The 15755-nt window shown below is 48.7% G+C and overlaps 2 long non-coding RNA genes across 4 annotated transcripts; one reads left to right on the forward strand and one right to left on the reverse strand.

The window, feature by feature from the left end:
* Positions 1 to 311: 311 nt before the first annotated feature.
* On the reverse strand, positions 312 to 5394 carry LOC122236972. Of its 2 annotated transcripts, none has more exons than XR_006215160.1 (3): positions 3607 to 5394; positions 1671 to 1794; positions 312 to 477 (listed from the first exon to the last, which is right to left on the reverse strand). It is a non-coding gene; the product is annotated as an uncharacterized LOC122236972 (long non-coding RNA). The 2 variants fall into 2 exon arrangements; XR_006215161.1 differs by lacking the exon at positions 312 to 477 and adding an exon at positions 838 to 945.
* Positions 5395 to 5490: 96 nt separating this feature from the next.
* LOC122236973 lies at positions 5491 to 10944 on the forward strand. Of its 2 annotated transcripts, XR_006215162.1 has the most exons (4): positions 5504 to 5576; positions 10100 to 10193; positions 10499 to 10646; positions 10726 to 10944. It is a non-coding gene; the product is annotated as an uncharacterized LOC122236973 (long non-coding RNA). The 2 variants fall into 2 exon arrangements; XR_006215163.1 differs by lacking the exon at positions 10100 to 10193 and having other exon boundaries at positions 5491 to 5576.
* Positions 10945 to 15755: the final 4811 nt, after the last annotated feature.

The following is a 15755-nucleotide window of genomic DNA, read 5'->3' on the forward strand; positions in this document are numbered from 1 at the left end:
TTTTTTTTCATAAATATCTTAGGATTATGGGGCGCCTGAGTGGCTCCGTCGGTTAAGCGTCCGACTTCGGCTCAGGTCATGATCTCACAGTTCGTGGGTTCGAACCCCGCATCGGGCTCTGTGCGGACAGCTCGGAGCCTGGAACCTGCTTCCGGTTCTGTGTCTCCCTCTCTCTCTGCCCCTCCCCTGCTCACGTTCCGTCTCTGTCTCAAAAATAAATAAACATTAAAAAAAATTTTTTTAACTATCTCAGCATCACGTTCCGTCAAGTTCCGCAGAACAAAACAAACAAAAACCTGTTCGGAGTTGATTAAATTTTCTTTGCTTTAAATGGAGTCCGGTGCAACACGGGATAAAATGTGCCTTAAGGAAACAGAGCAGGGGAGGCCCCGCAGCACCTTTGAGAGTGAAGACGTCTCAGGCAACTTTTCCTTTCGCTTCCTCCACTTCCTCTGCAGGGAGTCCCTTCTGAGAGACCTGAAGGGAGGGAGCGGCTTGTCACAGGCCAGATTCAGATACTCCTAGACTCACAGCCAAGTTGCCATCAGAGATCTTCCCTGTCTCGCTGTCACAGCCCCACCGAGACCCCCGGGCTGATGTGGTTACCCCCAGGCATGGGGACAGGCTGCAACTTACCTCTGTCTCCGGCTACAGTGCCCTGACCTCCCAGGTCGCCAGCCCCAGACCGGCCCCTCAGTGCGCCATTCTCCCAACCCCCCAAGGTGCTGACTCCTGTGGAGTGTCCCCACTCCCCACCCCCGCTGCCCCCTACACTGTCACATCCGGGCCCTCCTTTTTCATCCCAGAGCAGCCCGCCTTCCAATTAGTTGCCTTATCGCACTGTTGCCAGACTCGTCCTCCAAAAACCTGGTCCTGGCATCTCGCAAGAGATGGTGGCCGTGACTTCTCAGCTGTGCTGTTCCAGTGGCCACTGGCCATAAGCACCTTTTAAAGGTAGACGCTAAATGAATTCAAATTGAAAACAAAAGAGAAGCCCAGCTCCTGGGTCACATTGGCCACATTTCAAGAGCCCCGTTGCCTGAGATCCACACACGGCCGCCGTGTCACATACAGCCCTGCCGTCACGGAGGGGTCTGCCAGTGCTGTCACGGAGACTCACAGCATCTCCTGTCCCCCAGGGACTGAGAGCCAAACGCTCTGCGGGACACCCAGGACCCCCACCCCCCAAACGCCTGCCCAGATAGGTTACAATCAGGGCAATCCCTCAGCCTGCTTTGAGCATCTGTGACTTTCCTGACTCAGCTTTGGCTCAGTCCATTACTGTTTCTGCATCTTTTCTTTCTACCGAACGGCTTTCTTCCTTCCCGGCTCCTCTCCCACAGCGCTTCCCCTTTAACATCTCCTTCTCCTCGAGTCTCCGGCTTGCATCGCCCACCACCCACCGCCTGCCCTTCTACTGCACTCGGGCGCAAGGTCGTGAGACTCATTTCTCGCGGGGCAGGGGCCCGTGTCACAGGGCCTCGCTCAGGGTCCAGCACCCAGAAATGGTCAGTGCGTGATTACGGAGCCTGGGGAAGCACAAAGTCTCCTCCCCCCCCACCCCACCCCACCACCATGTGAATCTGGAGCCTTCCAACACCACCGTGCCCTATCGCTCGCCCCCTTCTGCCCCCTCTTCTCTACTCACGCCCCCACGTTTAATTACATACTCATCAGACGTGCGGAATGGTCTGTTGGCTCCCCGTGTCGTTGAAAGTGTTTGTGTAAACAGCAGCGAGATCCTGTTCATTATAAAGACTTCCTCGCATTCATCGCAGCCAGTTCCGGTCTCCCCTGATTGTGGAGGAGATAGGACCAGCCACTTGGAGACAGGAAGGAGTTTATTGAAAGGGAAAACAGCGGCCCCCGAGGAGGCAGGGCAATATCCATACATGGGAGCGCACCGCTCCCTGCCCCGGGAGAGACACGGAAGGACAGGGAGAGGCAGAGAGAGAGAACAGGACGAGGGGCAGAGACACAGAGCAGAGCAAAGTAGAAAGAGAGCACAGAGGTAGAGCAAGGTCAGGGTTGAGAGGGGGAAGCTCTCAGTGAGAGACGCACACTCATAGATGGAGGGAGACGGACCGAGCGGACAGAGCAGCACGGCATCAGAGACGAGGAGGAAAGGGAGGAAGAGTTCAGGTGCCATGTCCCACGGCCCCGCACAGCCTGCTGGCTCTTGGGGACTCTACAAACAGGACAGGCGTGACGAATCGAGAGTGTGGGCTCACGGGAGCTTGGGAAAGCCATCAAAAGAACAAATGGAGACCACACTCAACTTCGGCCACCAGAATCTTAACAACAGGCCTCCTCGACCCTGAATGTCATTCGCATTTATCTGGTCCTGCCTCTGGACAAAGAGCCAGAGGGAAAAGTTGGGAAGTGGAGAATTGCTCTGCTCTACCCAGTTGAGGCTCCCTTAGAGTCCCCCATCCAGAAATCTCAGCGAGACTGTGTGTCTTTGCCCCGGGGCAGCACCCAGTTGAGGAATCTGCAAAGTGTCTCCAAAACTTTCTTTCCCTAAACTTGGGACATCTGGGCTTTTCAGAGCTTGGAATGTGCCAGATATAATTATGCCTGGTCAATGAAGAGGGCTGGCTTTTTAATGACAGTGAGATGCTGTTTTTGAGCCACAGGGAGGAAAAAAAAAATCTTGCCTTGTCTCCTTCCAGAGGCCTCCAAAGTTTACTCTCGAGTTCTGGGGACTTGGGGACCATTCTGGGCCATCTGCTTCCTCATTCACTCATTCATTCATTCATACGCTCATTCATTCATTTACCGAGTACCTGTTATGGTTGAGCGTCATGCCGGAGGGTATAGCAGTGAATAAAACAAATGTCCCTTGCATCTAGCGAGCTCTGGGCATAGTATGGACAGGCAAGCACTAAGCAAGAAACCCTCCAAGCAAGCGTCAGACTAGAAACAGGGCTGTGTGCAACAAACTGGAAAAGCACGGAGCCCCCCAAAGAGTTGAAAGCAGATCTGTCTCAGCTGCTGTGGCTACCGTAACAAAATCCCGTCAACGGGGCGGCATCACCGACAGACATGTATTCCTCATGGTTCTGGAAGCTGGAATTCTGAGATCGCAATGCCCGTGTGGTCCAGGTGAGGTCTCTCCTCCTGGCCTCTGAATGGATGCCTTCTCTCTCTGTCCTCCCCCAGCAGAGAGAAGAAGTCCTGCTCTCTCTTCCTTCTTTCTAAGGGCACTAATCCCATCACGGGAACCCCACCCACCCTCATGACCTTGTCTAAACCTAATGCCCTCCCAAAGGCCCCATCTCCTAATATCATCACACTGGGGAGTAGGGCTTCAACATATGAATTTTGGATGGGACACCAACATCTTCGCACTAACAGACTCAGAAGGGTACCCATACGGGAATGTTCATAGTACCACTAGGTATCGGAGCCAAAAGGTGGGAAACGACCCAGATGTCCATCAATGGGTGAATGACAAATTATGGCATACATACACAGTGAAATATTATTGGGCCTTAAAAAGGAATTAAGCCCTGGTACCTGCTACCACATGAATGAACCAGGAAAGGTCACGCCAAGTGAAAGAAGCCAGTCACAGAAGGCCACGCATTATACGATCCCACTTACATGAAATATTTCCTTTGGGGGGTGGCACACGTGGAATGAGGAGGGAGGCGGGGCGGCCAGAGGCCGAGGGGGACTGTGGCTTGGGGCGAGCCTGGATAGGTAGTTAGTGGCGGGTCTTTATAGGCCTTCTGATGCTTTTGGGGGGTTCTGTTGTTATTTCTTAGCATTGAGGGGCGCGGAGAAGAGAAGCGACAGAACCTGATAGACATTTTAACATCAGTCTGGCCGCTTTGAGAAGACTGGGTTGACGATACACAGAAATGGTACCAGGATATGGATGGGAATCTCCTTCTCCCCTTCCCTCTCCCTTCCTGCCCCCCCTCTTTTTTTTTTCTTTTCTTGTTTTCATATATGAACAGAATCTGGACTGCGTTTTGAATGCTTCCATCACAGATTTTAGCCGTCAAAGCCGTCAAATATGGCTCCGTGTCTTTGTGAACATTTCTGGAGCTAGATGCCTTCCTTTCCTTCTGTTTAGCAACCCCCTCCCCTTTCGATGTTTGCCACATGCTTTCTTTCTGTTGCCTTAAGATTCAAACAGTGTCATGAAGCCCTACTGCAGGTCAAGCTCTACAACACACTGCAGCCCTCCCAAGGAATCAAACGATGTTTTGGTTCCAGAATGTGTCTTCCATTATATCTCTGATCGCTCGTCCTTCTTTGTCCCTGGGATCTTTCTCAGAAACGACCTGGATCTGCTCTGTCTCCACTGCTGTCTCCTATTTCCCATCAGAACCTTGGATCTGACCCTTCCTTCTCTGCCCCAGGCACTCTGGACGATTTGTTCTCAGTTGACCCCTGCAGCCGTGCCTCTTGATCTTAGAGCTGAATTCTGTCCTCACATCCCACTCTCTCACACACCTCCATTTCCTGCTTTAAAATTGCCTGATCGTTGTCTACCCCGCTTTTCACTGAAATCTGATGATCCCCCTTCTCATCTCTGGTTTCACAGAGCCCCTGATTTCTCTCACCGAATCGAAGGCACAAGAAGACGTTCTTGACAACGTCTTTGTTTCTTACATCCTTTGCCCATTGCACGCATTTCCTCCACGTTTCATAAGCTGAAATCTGTCCTAGAGCCGATGTTGCTGCTGCTGCTGCAGTGATTCGTCTTTAAGTGATGTGATGTGTAAGCGGGGCTGGTGTTTTTCCATAAACATTTTGAGTAAATTGTCTTCGCTTCCCCTTCTGGGTCCCTTTGGTTGTTCTTGGCTTCTCAGATCTCCAACTGGAGGGCTTCTTCGGTGTAAATTTATAACACTCATTGTTATCGGGCAGCCGGAGGGGAGTTGAGAGGAAGCCTGAGCTATGAGTAGTGTTCACAGGAATATTTATCTCCGCGGCAATTCTTTCCATGCATGGTGAAGCTGTTGTTCCCGGCGCAGGGGGTCGTGTTCGCTTTTAATTTGGCACAGTCTCTACTCCAGTATAAACTTTGGCTATGCCCGGGCTCCTTCCTGCTGCTGTTGCCTGTTGCTGTTGCCTATAGAGGCACTTGGAGGAAGTGCCTCTATAACCCCGATCGGCTTTGCTTTGATGTGGCAGCTACATGAATCCTAAGGTCTTCTCGGGGCCCTGCTTTCAGAAGCTCCCTGTCTTTGTCACGGGGGCCACAGAGCCCACGCGTCAGCCGTGGGAGCCTCCCTCACCTTCAACACGTCCTCCACCTAATTAGGAAAACTTAACGACCCCCCCCGGGGGGTCCTCCACATTCTCTCCCTAATGTACATGTCCTCACTGTTTTCACCCCTTTCTTCCCCGCGCGGCCACCACGCCAATCCCGGACTCCCAGGGTGCTGCTATCACAAAGGATGCTGATCCTTGGAAGCTCAGATTATGACATCGCCATCTGCCACGTGGCCTAGCCACGCACCTGGGTCTTCCCTCCCCCCAACCCCGCCAACCCAGAGAAGTGCGTGAGGTTCCACGCATTAGTCCTGATGTTAATGCTCGTGCTTAGGAAAGAGCTGGTAAGTTGTAGCCTTGGTGCCTCCCTTATGTCTACCAAAACCTTCTGTCGCCATCATATTATTAGCTCCTTGCCCAGGTTTTAGTTCTGCCCTGTCCATTCTTCCTCTTTGCCATCTCTCCAATGGGGATGCAGCTAAGGGTGTCATGGAGAAGTTTTTTAAAAGTCTAAGAGGAGAGAGGTGCCTGTGATGTCTGACCCAAACACCTGGCACTTGGATTTCCTGACCGCATCTTGCCGCCCTGTGCCTGCACCGTATTTGTCTTAAGGTAACAGTATTTGCACCGCAGTCAATGCTATTCAGATGAACATATTTAAGATTATTCCCCAAAACGCAGATGCATTGACCCAATACAAGAGTCACCGCACTTGGGAGGGAAAAAAAATCCCACTTGGACCCTATTGCCGTAATCAAATTTCCTTCTTTTCCTGAAGTTGAGATGGTATATGAATCAAGTATTTGAGGGTTTTGAAGCAAACAGGGAAAGCAAGGATGCCTTGAAAAGGGTTAAAGGCTATTAAAAGACTACATAAAAAGCGTTAGAATGGACACCAGAGTAAAAACTAAGGTATCCATTATTGGAGATCTTTGTTCTCCCGCTGAGCTGGATGTGTCCTTTATGGTTGTTGTTTGCTTGTTTGTTTTTGTTTGTTTTGTGTGTGTGTGTGGTCTTTTGTTTGTGTGTTTTTTTAGGGATGGATAAAGAATGTCAGAGGCGGAGCGTTAGTTAAACTGATCTTCATTGCTTTGGAAATTGAAGCTCTTTCTCCAGTAAGCAAGCATATATAACTTTAATAACCATAAAACCAGGGTGGGGGGGGGGAAGGGTAGGAATTAGAATAAAGGACCCTATTGCTCCCCTAACAGGATTACCATGTTGCTGAACAAATAAAAAGGAGACATATTTTCATCTATTTCAAGGCTAAATTCCCAGCCTGATGTTATCCCACCCTCTTCTGGTTGTGTTCTGGGAACAGAGAATGAGAAATTTGGGACCCAGTCGGAATAGCCCACTACGAATCTTTGGTCAGCGTGACCAGGAACCTGAATTAATGGCCAATCTCACCTAATGACAGAGAAGCAACCGATCAATGTATAAAATTGTACAAAGAACTGCAGTGATTTCCACAAGTGAGGGAGCCATACTGGCCCCTCCCATGTGTTAATTACCAAGGGACCAAGGGACATTCTGTCTGCGGTCAGAATTGCTTTCCATCTTTCTTTTGGGTCTCACCCACCTCCTGTAAGACAGTGAAAATAGAGGGGCAGGTGCGTAGTCTAAGAAAGAGAAGTACACTGGGGAATGAAGACAGTGAGAAATGTCTAACGGATTTGCCTCTTGTGATTGATAAAATATAACTTTTTGTGCATATACAAGGATTAGGACTGGGGCAGAAGTCTTGCACTTGTATTTTCTCTTACGTTAGGGTATATCCAAGAAGCATGTTCTGACGGTCTTTCCTGATGTTTTGGCTTTAAAGACAGACAAGCAAACAAAATCAATTCCGCCATCTCTTAGACCAAAGCGGGTGATTTGTCAGATGGTGGTATAATTTTAGGGGAAACATGTCAGTTCTTCCTTGTTGCCGTGTTTAAAGTTCTCTTTCCTGGAGCAAGTGGCCGCGACTCTGCCGTGTGGAGAATTGTGAGTGTCCCTTTTCCTCCTTCGTGCGCTGGGCTGTGGAAAGTCAGTAGTCGGAGGTGGGGTCCTGTCCACCTCCTGTCAGGCAAACAGCTCAAGCGACGATTATTTATTTACAACAGCTAATACGATTGGTAGTAACGACTTCATAGGGAAACTCTAAGTGCAGGCAAGATGAAAAATTTACTAAATTGGAGAATAAAAATGCATAAGAAAATGTACAGAATCAATATTTCATGGCCTCTGCTTTACCTTGCTGTTCGCAAATCTATTCCCGAGTTCGCATTAAAATTTAAAGCAACGTCATGCGACAAGTTCAAGCCCTGGGTTATTTCACGTTGGTTTAGCTTTAGCGGAGTTTGTTGTTGCTTGTTTCATAAAGTCAGGGGGACCTGGGGAGAGGGGGACACTTAGGAAACCATTTAGCCAGGTGACTCTGCTTTTTACCTTTTTTTTCAGGCAGGAAGACAAAATTGTGTCTGACACACAGAGAAAGGTTGTTTTAGTCATTCACTTCTGAACCAGCTAAGCCTTAGCAATCTTTCCTGTTCAACCTTGTACCCGCTTTAAAAGGCTGTTTTTAAAACCTTTGAGAGCCAAACTATTATTTTATTAAAAAACAAAACAAAACACGTATTGAGTAGCGACTACGGGCTAAGCACTCAGTAATACCTATCTAGGACTCAATTGTGCTGGAGAAGGACCGTAACTCCTGTGTTCTCCGTAGCCATGACTTTATGAAATTACAACACCACAGAGAATAAACAGCCAGAGGGACGGATACACAATTTGAAGCAATCTGAATACTTGAGCGTAATGTGTGTGTGTGTGTGTGTGGTGTAAGTTTTGAGTAAATGCAGATAGAAAATGCTGTACCAACGTCTTGAAGAGACATTGGTATAAAGGGGGTGAAACTCAGAAAATATACAAATAGGACAGCTCTACCCAATGCTCTCTCTCGTTTTTTGGTTTGTTTGGTACGCAAGGCATTTGCTTGCTGTATCCATACAGCATCCGTTTCAACTACGTACCATTATTCTGAGCTCCCTAAACTATTTTATTCTATTACTTTGTGGAGATAGAGGTTTGCACATGGAGTGGCTGGTCTCAGAGGAAGAAGCAGGTTCTGTCACCAGAGAGAGAGTCTTGATGACTACCCAGGACCTGCTTCTCCACAAAGCTTTATTTTTCACGGTGTTAGCTACCAGAGATGGGTGAAGGTTTTGTGTCCATATCAAGGGACTGTGTTACATGCGGATTCCTTGGGACCTAGAGAGAAACCCAAAGCCTGACCAGTGGGCAGATGTCCAATGCTGAGTAAAAGCCCAACATGGCCAACGGCCTTTCCATTTGGTCTGGAATGATTTCTAATCCCTCGTGGGTCAAAGAGTATTAACGATACCGTTTCCACGCCTTCTACCTGCTTGTTCGTTCTTCTGATCTGGAACACCTGAAAAATGGATGTTCTCGGTGAAGGTTAGAAATCTCGTCAAATATTTAGAGTGCTAGTGCAATAATCCCAATGCATGTTTTGTTGCTCATCGTGTGTGCTTCCATTTAAAGCTCAAGCCAGGGCTGGAAAGGGAAGGGGAGGGGGTGACCCGCGAACATGCTGTTACGGTGGCAGAAACGCCTCTTGGGGCATTTTACCCTCCGTGCGTTCAAGTGTCACGCACAGTCAAGAGTATACGGGTGATAGGAGATAGGCAATGAAGGCGAGTTTCTTGAGGAACATCTTTCTTAGCATAAACGAAAGCCGGTTTGTTTCCTGCGAGTGACAGAGGTGAAGAGAGGTATTCTAGAAGCCCTCCTCCTGAAATTGCGGTCCCGGGACCAGCTCTGAAGAATCTGGGAGCTTGCCAGACACGGAGGCTTGCTCGCCCAGTCCAGACTTCAGAATCGGAATCTGCCTTTTATTGCCCTGTCAACTAACTGAAGGGTAATTTTTACATGATAAGCCACATCCATTTAAAAAATTTTTTTATGTTTTTTATTTGTTTTTGAGAACAATAGAGACAGAGCATGAACAGGGGAGGGGCAGAGAGAGAGGGAGACACAGAATCCCAAACAGGCTCCAGGCTCCGAGCTGTCCGCACAGAGCCCGACGTGCGGCTCGAACTCACAGACCGCGAGATCATGACCTGAGCTGAAGTCAGACGCTCCACCGACTGAGCCACCCAGGCGCCCCAAAGCCACGTCCATGTAAAGAGTGAGCCTTTTAAGTGAATTTTGACGGTTGTCTACACGTAGGAAACCATCATGACAACCCAAAGACGAGATGTTCCATCACCCCAAAAGATCGCACCCCTTTGCAGTCTTTTCGTCCCCCTGCCCAGGCACAGGTAGCCACTGCTCTGTTTTGGGTTACCGTAGATTAGTTCACGTTTTATAGCCACGGAACCCCCTAGGAGGCTCTTCTTTGAGTCTGGCCTCTTGCACTCTGAAAAATGCTTTGGAGACTCACTCATGCTATGGAGTAGATCAGTAGCTCACTCTTTTCTGTGCATTCCATGATGGGTACCTACTGCCTCTGACTACCATGGATGAACCTGCCGTGAGCATCCCCATGGAAGTCTCTGTGAGGGTATCTCTTTGGGCGTGGAACGGCTGGGTCATAGGCTGTGTGTGTTTAACTTTTTAAGACCATGCCAGTTTTCCCAAGGGACTTCACCATCCCACATTCCCACCGGCAGGACATGTGAATTCAGGTTGCCCCATACCCTCAACAACACTTTGGTCTTACTAGCCTCTTTAATTTTAGTTATTCCGGTGATGTGTGGTGCTATCGCTTTGGGGGTCTAATTTGCATTTTCCTGATCAATAGTGGATGTTAAGAGAATCTGCATTTTGACAAGAGCCCCCCTGTGCTTTGCACACACAGTATATACACGCAGCCGTGTGGGAGAGCCTTCGAGCAGACAGAGAAGGTCCAGTGTGAGGGTTGGCGGAAGCGATGATAAGAGGCAGGAACCACAGTAAGCTCAGTGATGGGTGATGACCGCCCATTCGAGGTAACTCCGATCCCCATGGGTGGGTACTTTCACCAGCAGCGTAAGAACTGAACTGACATGGGGTAGGTGTCTGTAATTGATTATTTCTTCCCGAAACACATACTTTTCTTCTGATTTTGGAAACCAGACACACTTTAAAAAAGAAACTGGAAACTCCCACAGACCCATGATGTACTGAGCATCTTTTCAAGCTAAAGCTGTGGTGCTTTATTGCTTTTTTATTGCCGCTCGAACAAATTACCGTAGCATACTGATTTCTTATCTTACAGGCTGGAGGTCAGAAGTCTGAAAATGAGACGCGTGGGGCTAAAATCAAGGTGTTGACAGAGCTGAGCTCCTTCTGGGAAGAATTTTGCCTTTTTTTAGCCTCAAGAGGCTCCCTATTCCTGGGCAGGTGGTCTCCTTCCGGCAACGACGGTATGCCAACTTTTACTTTCTCCTCTGAACCCCTCCTTCTTGGATGCTGACTATTGTCTCTTTTTTCCCTCACTTCTAGAGTCTCCTGTGGTTACATTGGGCCCTCCCGGATAATCCAGGACAATCTCCCCATCTCGAGATCCTTAACTTAATCACATCTGCAAAGTTCCTTTTTCCCCGTGAACTCATCTATTCACAGATTCCAGGAATTACAACGTGGACATTTCTGGGGACCATTATTCTACCTACCATACACGCACCTCTTTCCAGGCATCTTTTTCTCTATCTAGTATCACAGTATTTATTTATTTATTTATTTATTTATTTATTTATTTAATTTTTTTTTAACGTCTATTTATTTTTGATACAGAGACAGCATGAATGGGGGAGGGCCAGAGAGAGAGGGAGACACAGAATCGGAAACAGGCTCCAGGCTCTGAGCGGTCAGCACAGAGCCCAACGCGGGGCTCGAACTCACAGACTGCGAGATGGTTACCTGAGCTGAAGTCGGATGCTTAACCGACTGAGCCACCCAGGCGCCCCGTATCACAGTATTTAAATACATCATAAGTCAGAATGATTTGCAAATCCTCCCCCCTCTTCCATGTAAGGAGAAAAGATACATGTCATGATAATAACACCTACCAGTCCTGAAAGCAATAATGAGAATAACAGTTCACATTTATTCAGTTATTAAACCAGTGTTCTATGTAACTCGTATGTACCCATTCGTTTTAGTTTCTTCGAGTTTATTTATTTTGAGAGAGAGGGGGAGAAAGAGTGCGTGTGCATGAGCAGGGGAGGGGCAGAGAGAGAAGAAGGAGAGAATCCCCAGCAGGCTCGAGGCTGACAACACAGGGCCTGACACAAGGCTTGATCCCACGAACCATGAGATCCCGACCTGAGCTGAAATCAAGCGTTGGATGCTTAACTGACTGAGCCACCCAGGCGCCCCCTTACTCATTTATTTAATAACCCTGCCACAACCAGAATTTTTGTGTTTCCCCCAAAATCCGTATGTCGAAATCCTAACCCCCAAGATAATGCTATGATGCTTTGGGAAGTGCTTCGGTCACGAAGGTGGAGCCCTCATGAATGGGATTAGTGATCTTCTAGAAGAAGCCCCACATTGCCTGTAGCCCCTTCCACCGTGCGAGGACACAGACGGAGGTTCTGTGAAGCAGGAAGTGGGTCCTCACCAGACCTCGAATCTGCCAGCACCTTGATCTTGGACTTTCCAGTCTCCAGAAGGGCAAGCAATAAAGTTCTTTTGTTTATGAAGCCACCCAGTTTGTAGCATTTTATTAGAGCAGCCCAAACAGACGAAGACGAACCTGACGAGGCTGTCCCTGTTATCATTTCCATCTCACGGGTGTGGAACAGAGGCCCGGAGAGATTCGGAAACTCACCCAAGATCACACAGGTAGGCCATTTCAAAGGCGGGACCCAAACTCTGGCTCTGGGGCTCGGGTGTTCGTTTTTTTACGCACGGGGCAAGTCGGAGAAACAGAGCCAATGGGATGTATATTTAAAAGGAGATTTAAAAGGAGGGCAGAGGAGATGGAGACGAGAAGGAACGGAGGACGTGAGCCACAGCATAAATGTCAACTGGAATTTTTAGAGGCAAAGAGAGAGCCGAGCGGGAAGAATACAGTAGCCAGCTGCTGGAGGTTACTGGGCTCTGGGATGAAGCGGTTATAAGAAGGGCTGTCAGAATGTCTCCTGTATGACGAGCCGTGGAACACTTCCCTGGTATCCCAGAGAAGCCACCAGAAGGCCCACGCCGCCTGTCAATGCTTCGGGGTTAGCTGGATCCCCACCTCTTTGTTCTCCTGGATCTCTTGCTTCTCCGGTGAGGGAAGGAGCCTTCGTCTCGCTCAGGGATCTATGCTAGTTACTGTCTCTGCTGCTTTTGAGCTCCTTCCTGGTTGTTGTTTTTTGTTTGTTTTTAACCTGTTTTCATGCTACAACATGAGCATCTTCCTGCAATCGAAAGATTTTCCAAAACCACGGCTTGAATGAGCACCTGCCATTTTCCGTCCTAATGCCTCGTAACTGTTGGTGTAAGTGACGGTAAATGTGTCGGGCCAGGATGAACGGCCACGTGGACGAGCAGGGCTGTCCTTGAGAGCCGAGGGGGTCCTCGCACCCTGTGCCTACCTGGGAGAGTCCTCTCCGGCCTTGCGGTGTGCATTTGGACCAAGGTATTTCCTGAACAGGCAGTTGATGGAGAAGTAGCAATTGCCATGCACCGATTTCTGGCTGCTCCCTGCATTCTCCAGGAGAACAAAATGGACTTTTTCTCTCTCAGGGTCACAACGTGCAATTGTACATTGTGTCCGTGGCGGGGGGGTGGGTCAGAAAAGGCACACGGGCCCTTTGCGTGGGACTAGTACGATTCTGACCGAACTACCTTCCATTAGGAAGCAAAAGTTGTGGGGCCCCCCGGGTGGCCCCGTCGGGTGAGCGTCTCACTCTGTTTCGCTCAGGTCATGATCCCAGGGTCGTGGGACAGAGCCCCGAGCCCCAAAGGAGAGATTCTCTCTTTCGCTCTCCCTTCGCCCCTCCCCCGCCTCTAAAAAATACAAATTAAAAATTAAGTATGTTTTTTTAAATAAAAAAAAGGAAGGAAAAGTTTCCAGACAGATCATCCCAAACCAGACACATTCTCAAAAACAAAATTGTCATTATTATTTACCCTGATAATAATGGCACTCACTGAATATGTACCATTTGGCAAGCACCATATTTATTGCATGCTTTAATTTTTTTAATGTTTATTTATTTTTGAGAGAGAGAGAGAAAGACAGAGCGTGAGGGGGGGAGGGGCAGAGAGAGAGGGAGACACAGAATCGGAGGCAGGCTCCAGGCTCCGAGCTGTCAGCACAGAGCCTGACGCGGGGCTCGAATTCACAAGCAGTGAGATCATGACGTGAGCTGAAGTCAGATGCTTAACCGACTGAGCCACCCAGGGGCCCCTTTAAATAAATTCTCTTGTTTCATCTTTTTTTTTTTTAAAGAAACTCATGAGGGAGAGACCATCCCTGTATTATAAAGAAGGAAACAGATTTGGAGACTGTCAGACTGTCACTTGCCTAGGCTCCTGTAACAAGTATATGGCAAGTCGGACCTCAAGCTCAGGTCTATTTGATTCCAAATTCCATCCCCTTCACCTTGGGTCCAGGGCTGCTCGCATCAGGGCCCGATCCGATGACGTATATTCATAATTTATGACCTGTCAGAGGCAACTGCCCAGGAGTTCTGTGCTACTCAGATCAGGGCTCCCCGCCTCTTCCTGCCATCACGCCCAAGTCTCACTCCCAGGGGCTGCACCTCTGCTCTCTGTACCCCCACGACCGACCAGAGCCCTGCTTGCGTGGAATCGCAATCCTTTCGCCTGGCCACCTGGACCAGCCCCAAGGGCACTGTCAGATATTAAGGCCTGGCCCAGCAAAACTGGGGGTGGTCCTTATTCTCCCAGAGTAGCAGACAAACCTGAGGGGCTAGACCCCAGCCCCAGCCTCTTCTTTATATCTGTTGGGGCCCAGGGTCCTGCCCAGCCTGGCTTTGGGGTTTTTGTGTATCTCATCAGTCGCAACCACCTGCCCCATCAGCCCATGTTCTGGGTCTGTTAATACGCATCGTGCCTTGGTATTTAGAAATGGTTTGCAAGGAGGGAGCTGGGATGCCATGAGGTACTGCGAAGACAAAACATTAGTCATTTATTATAAGTAACCTTGTAATAGTGCTCACTTTATTTTCAAGGAAAAATCCTTATTACTCACACGTTCTCATTGCCTATAAATCTAATTCTCTATTGCTAAATAAGGTAACCAGCACTCATTAAGAAGGTTTGAGTCTATCTTATCCGTTCCACGAACAGGACGAGAAAAAAAATCTCGGATCGCTGCACGAGAAGTCGAGAGTGCCGAGATCTTAGGAAAAAGTGGTAATCACTTATTACTTATTATAATTCATTAAGCTTGTAGGAAATATTTAGATACTTAATTGGCATTTAACAAGATAGCTATAGAGAGTAAATGAGACATTAAATTCTCTTCTTAAATGCCCATTAGATTTGCTTTAGAAATTAATTGATATCTAATTCATTTGCTATCAACTATTTCATTCTTTGCCAGCTGAGAAGTTCAACTTATTAATGATAAACAGAAGCAGGAGAAGGGAGGACTTGTCCTTTCTAAGCTCTGCGTCCGCCTGCTGTAAAAGGCAAAGGTCCCCATGAGGCCTTCGTCCCATCCAAGGGGTGCTGTCTTTAGGTTTAGAGGGAGAGGCCCAGTCAGACCTTTCCACACCATCACCATCAAAGGCCCATACAAACAACACAGGAGGGGGCCAGAAAGTCTCTCCGCGAGGAACAGGTGGGATATGTTCAAACCAGGCAGAAGGTGTGTACGTGGTCCTCGGGAGCAGTTATAAATGAAATACCTGGGGGCCCGTCCTCGGGAACACGGAAGAGATATGTTTTGGGTGACTCGAGACAGTAGAGCAGTGGACTAAAATTACAAGGAGGAGACAGGAAGCTGAGCTCCCCAAATGCCCCTGCGGGGAAGGGCTTGCTACCCCAAACACTGGAAGCACAGCCAATAAATTACCCACCCACTCCTTCGGGCTTTGCCACAGCTGTAGAAAGGTGCCCTCAGCAAGGCACGCTCTTCCTGGAGCGGCGTCCAGCCACTGAACGATCGCAGGATGCTCTGGGTCAGCCTACTGTAACAACCCTGAGAGGCCCTATATGCTACGAAAGTCCCGGCAGGGCTGGCCAAGCCTTTGTGAACGTATTACAGTGACACTTCCCCTTTGTCCTTATCAATATTCCACATACTAAGTCCCACCTTCTGCTTCTGCAGAACCTAATTTGCAACATGTATGGGAAAATGACGATGTTTGTGTCCATTGTAAGCGCGGTTATGGCTCCTGACCTAAGTGTTGAACCACTTGGTTCTTTCAAACTGCCCACAACTATCTCTGGAAGTCACCACATGGTGTTTCCCGGGCAGTCCCCATGGCCATGGCAGGGTTTCAGCTCTTTTTGACCTTTCCTACTCTATTGTTTTTGCCTCTGCCCAAAGCTACGTTACCTACTTATGG

Source organism: Panthera tigris, chromosome A3 (genome assembly GCF_018350195.1).
Source record: "Panthera tigris isolate Pti1 chromosome A3, P.tigris_Pti1_mat1.1, whole genome shotgun sequence".
Taxonomy (NCBI): Eukaryota; Metazoa; Chordata; class Mammalia; order Carnivora; family Felidae; genus Panthera; species Panthera tigris.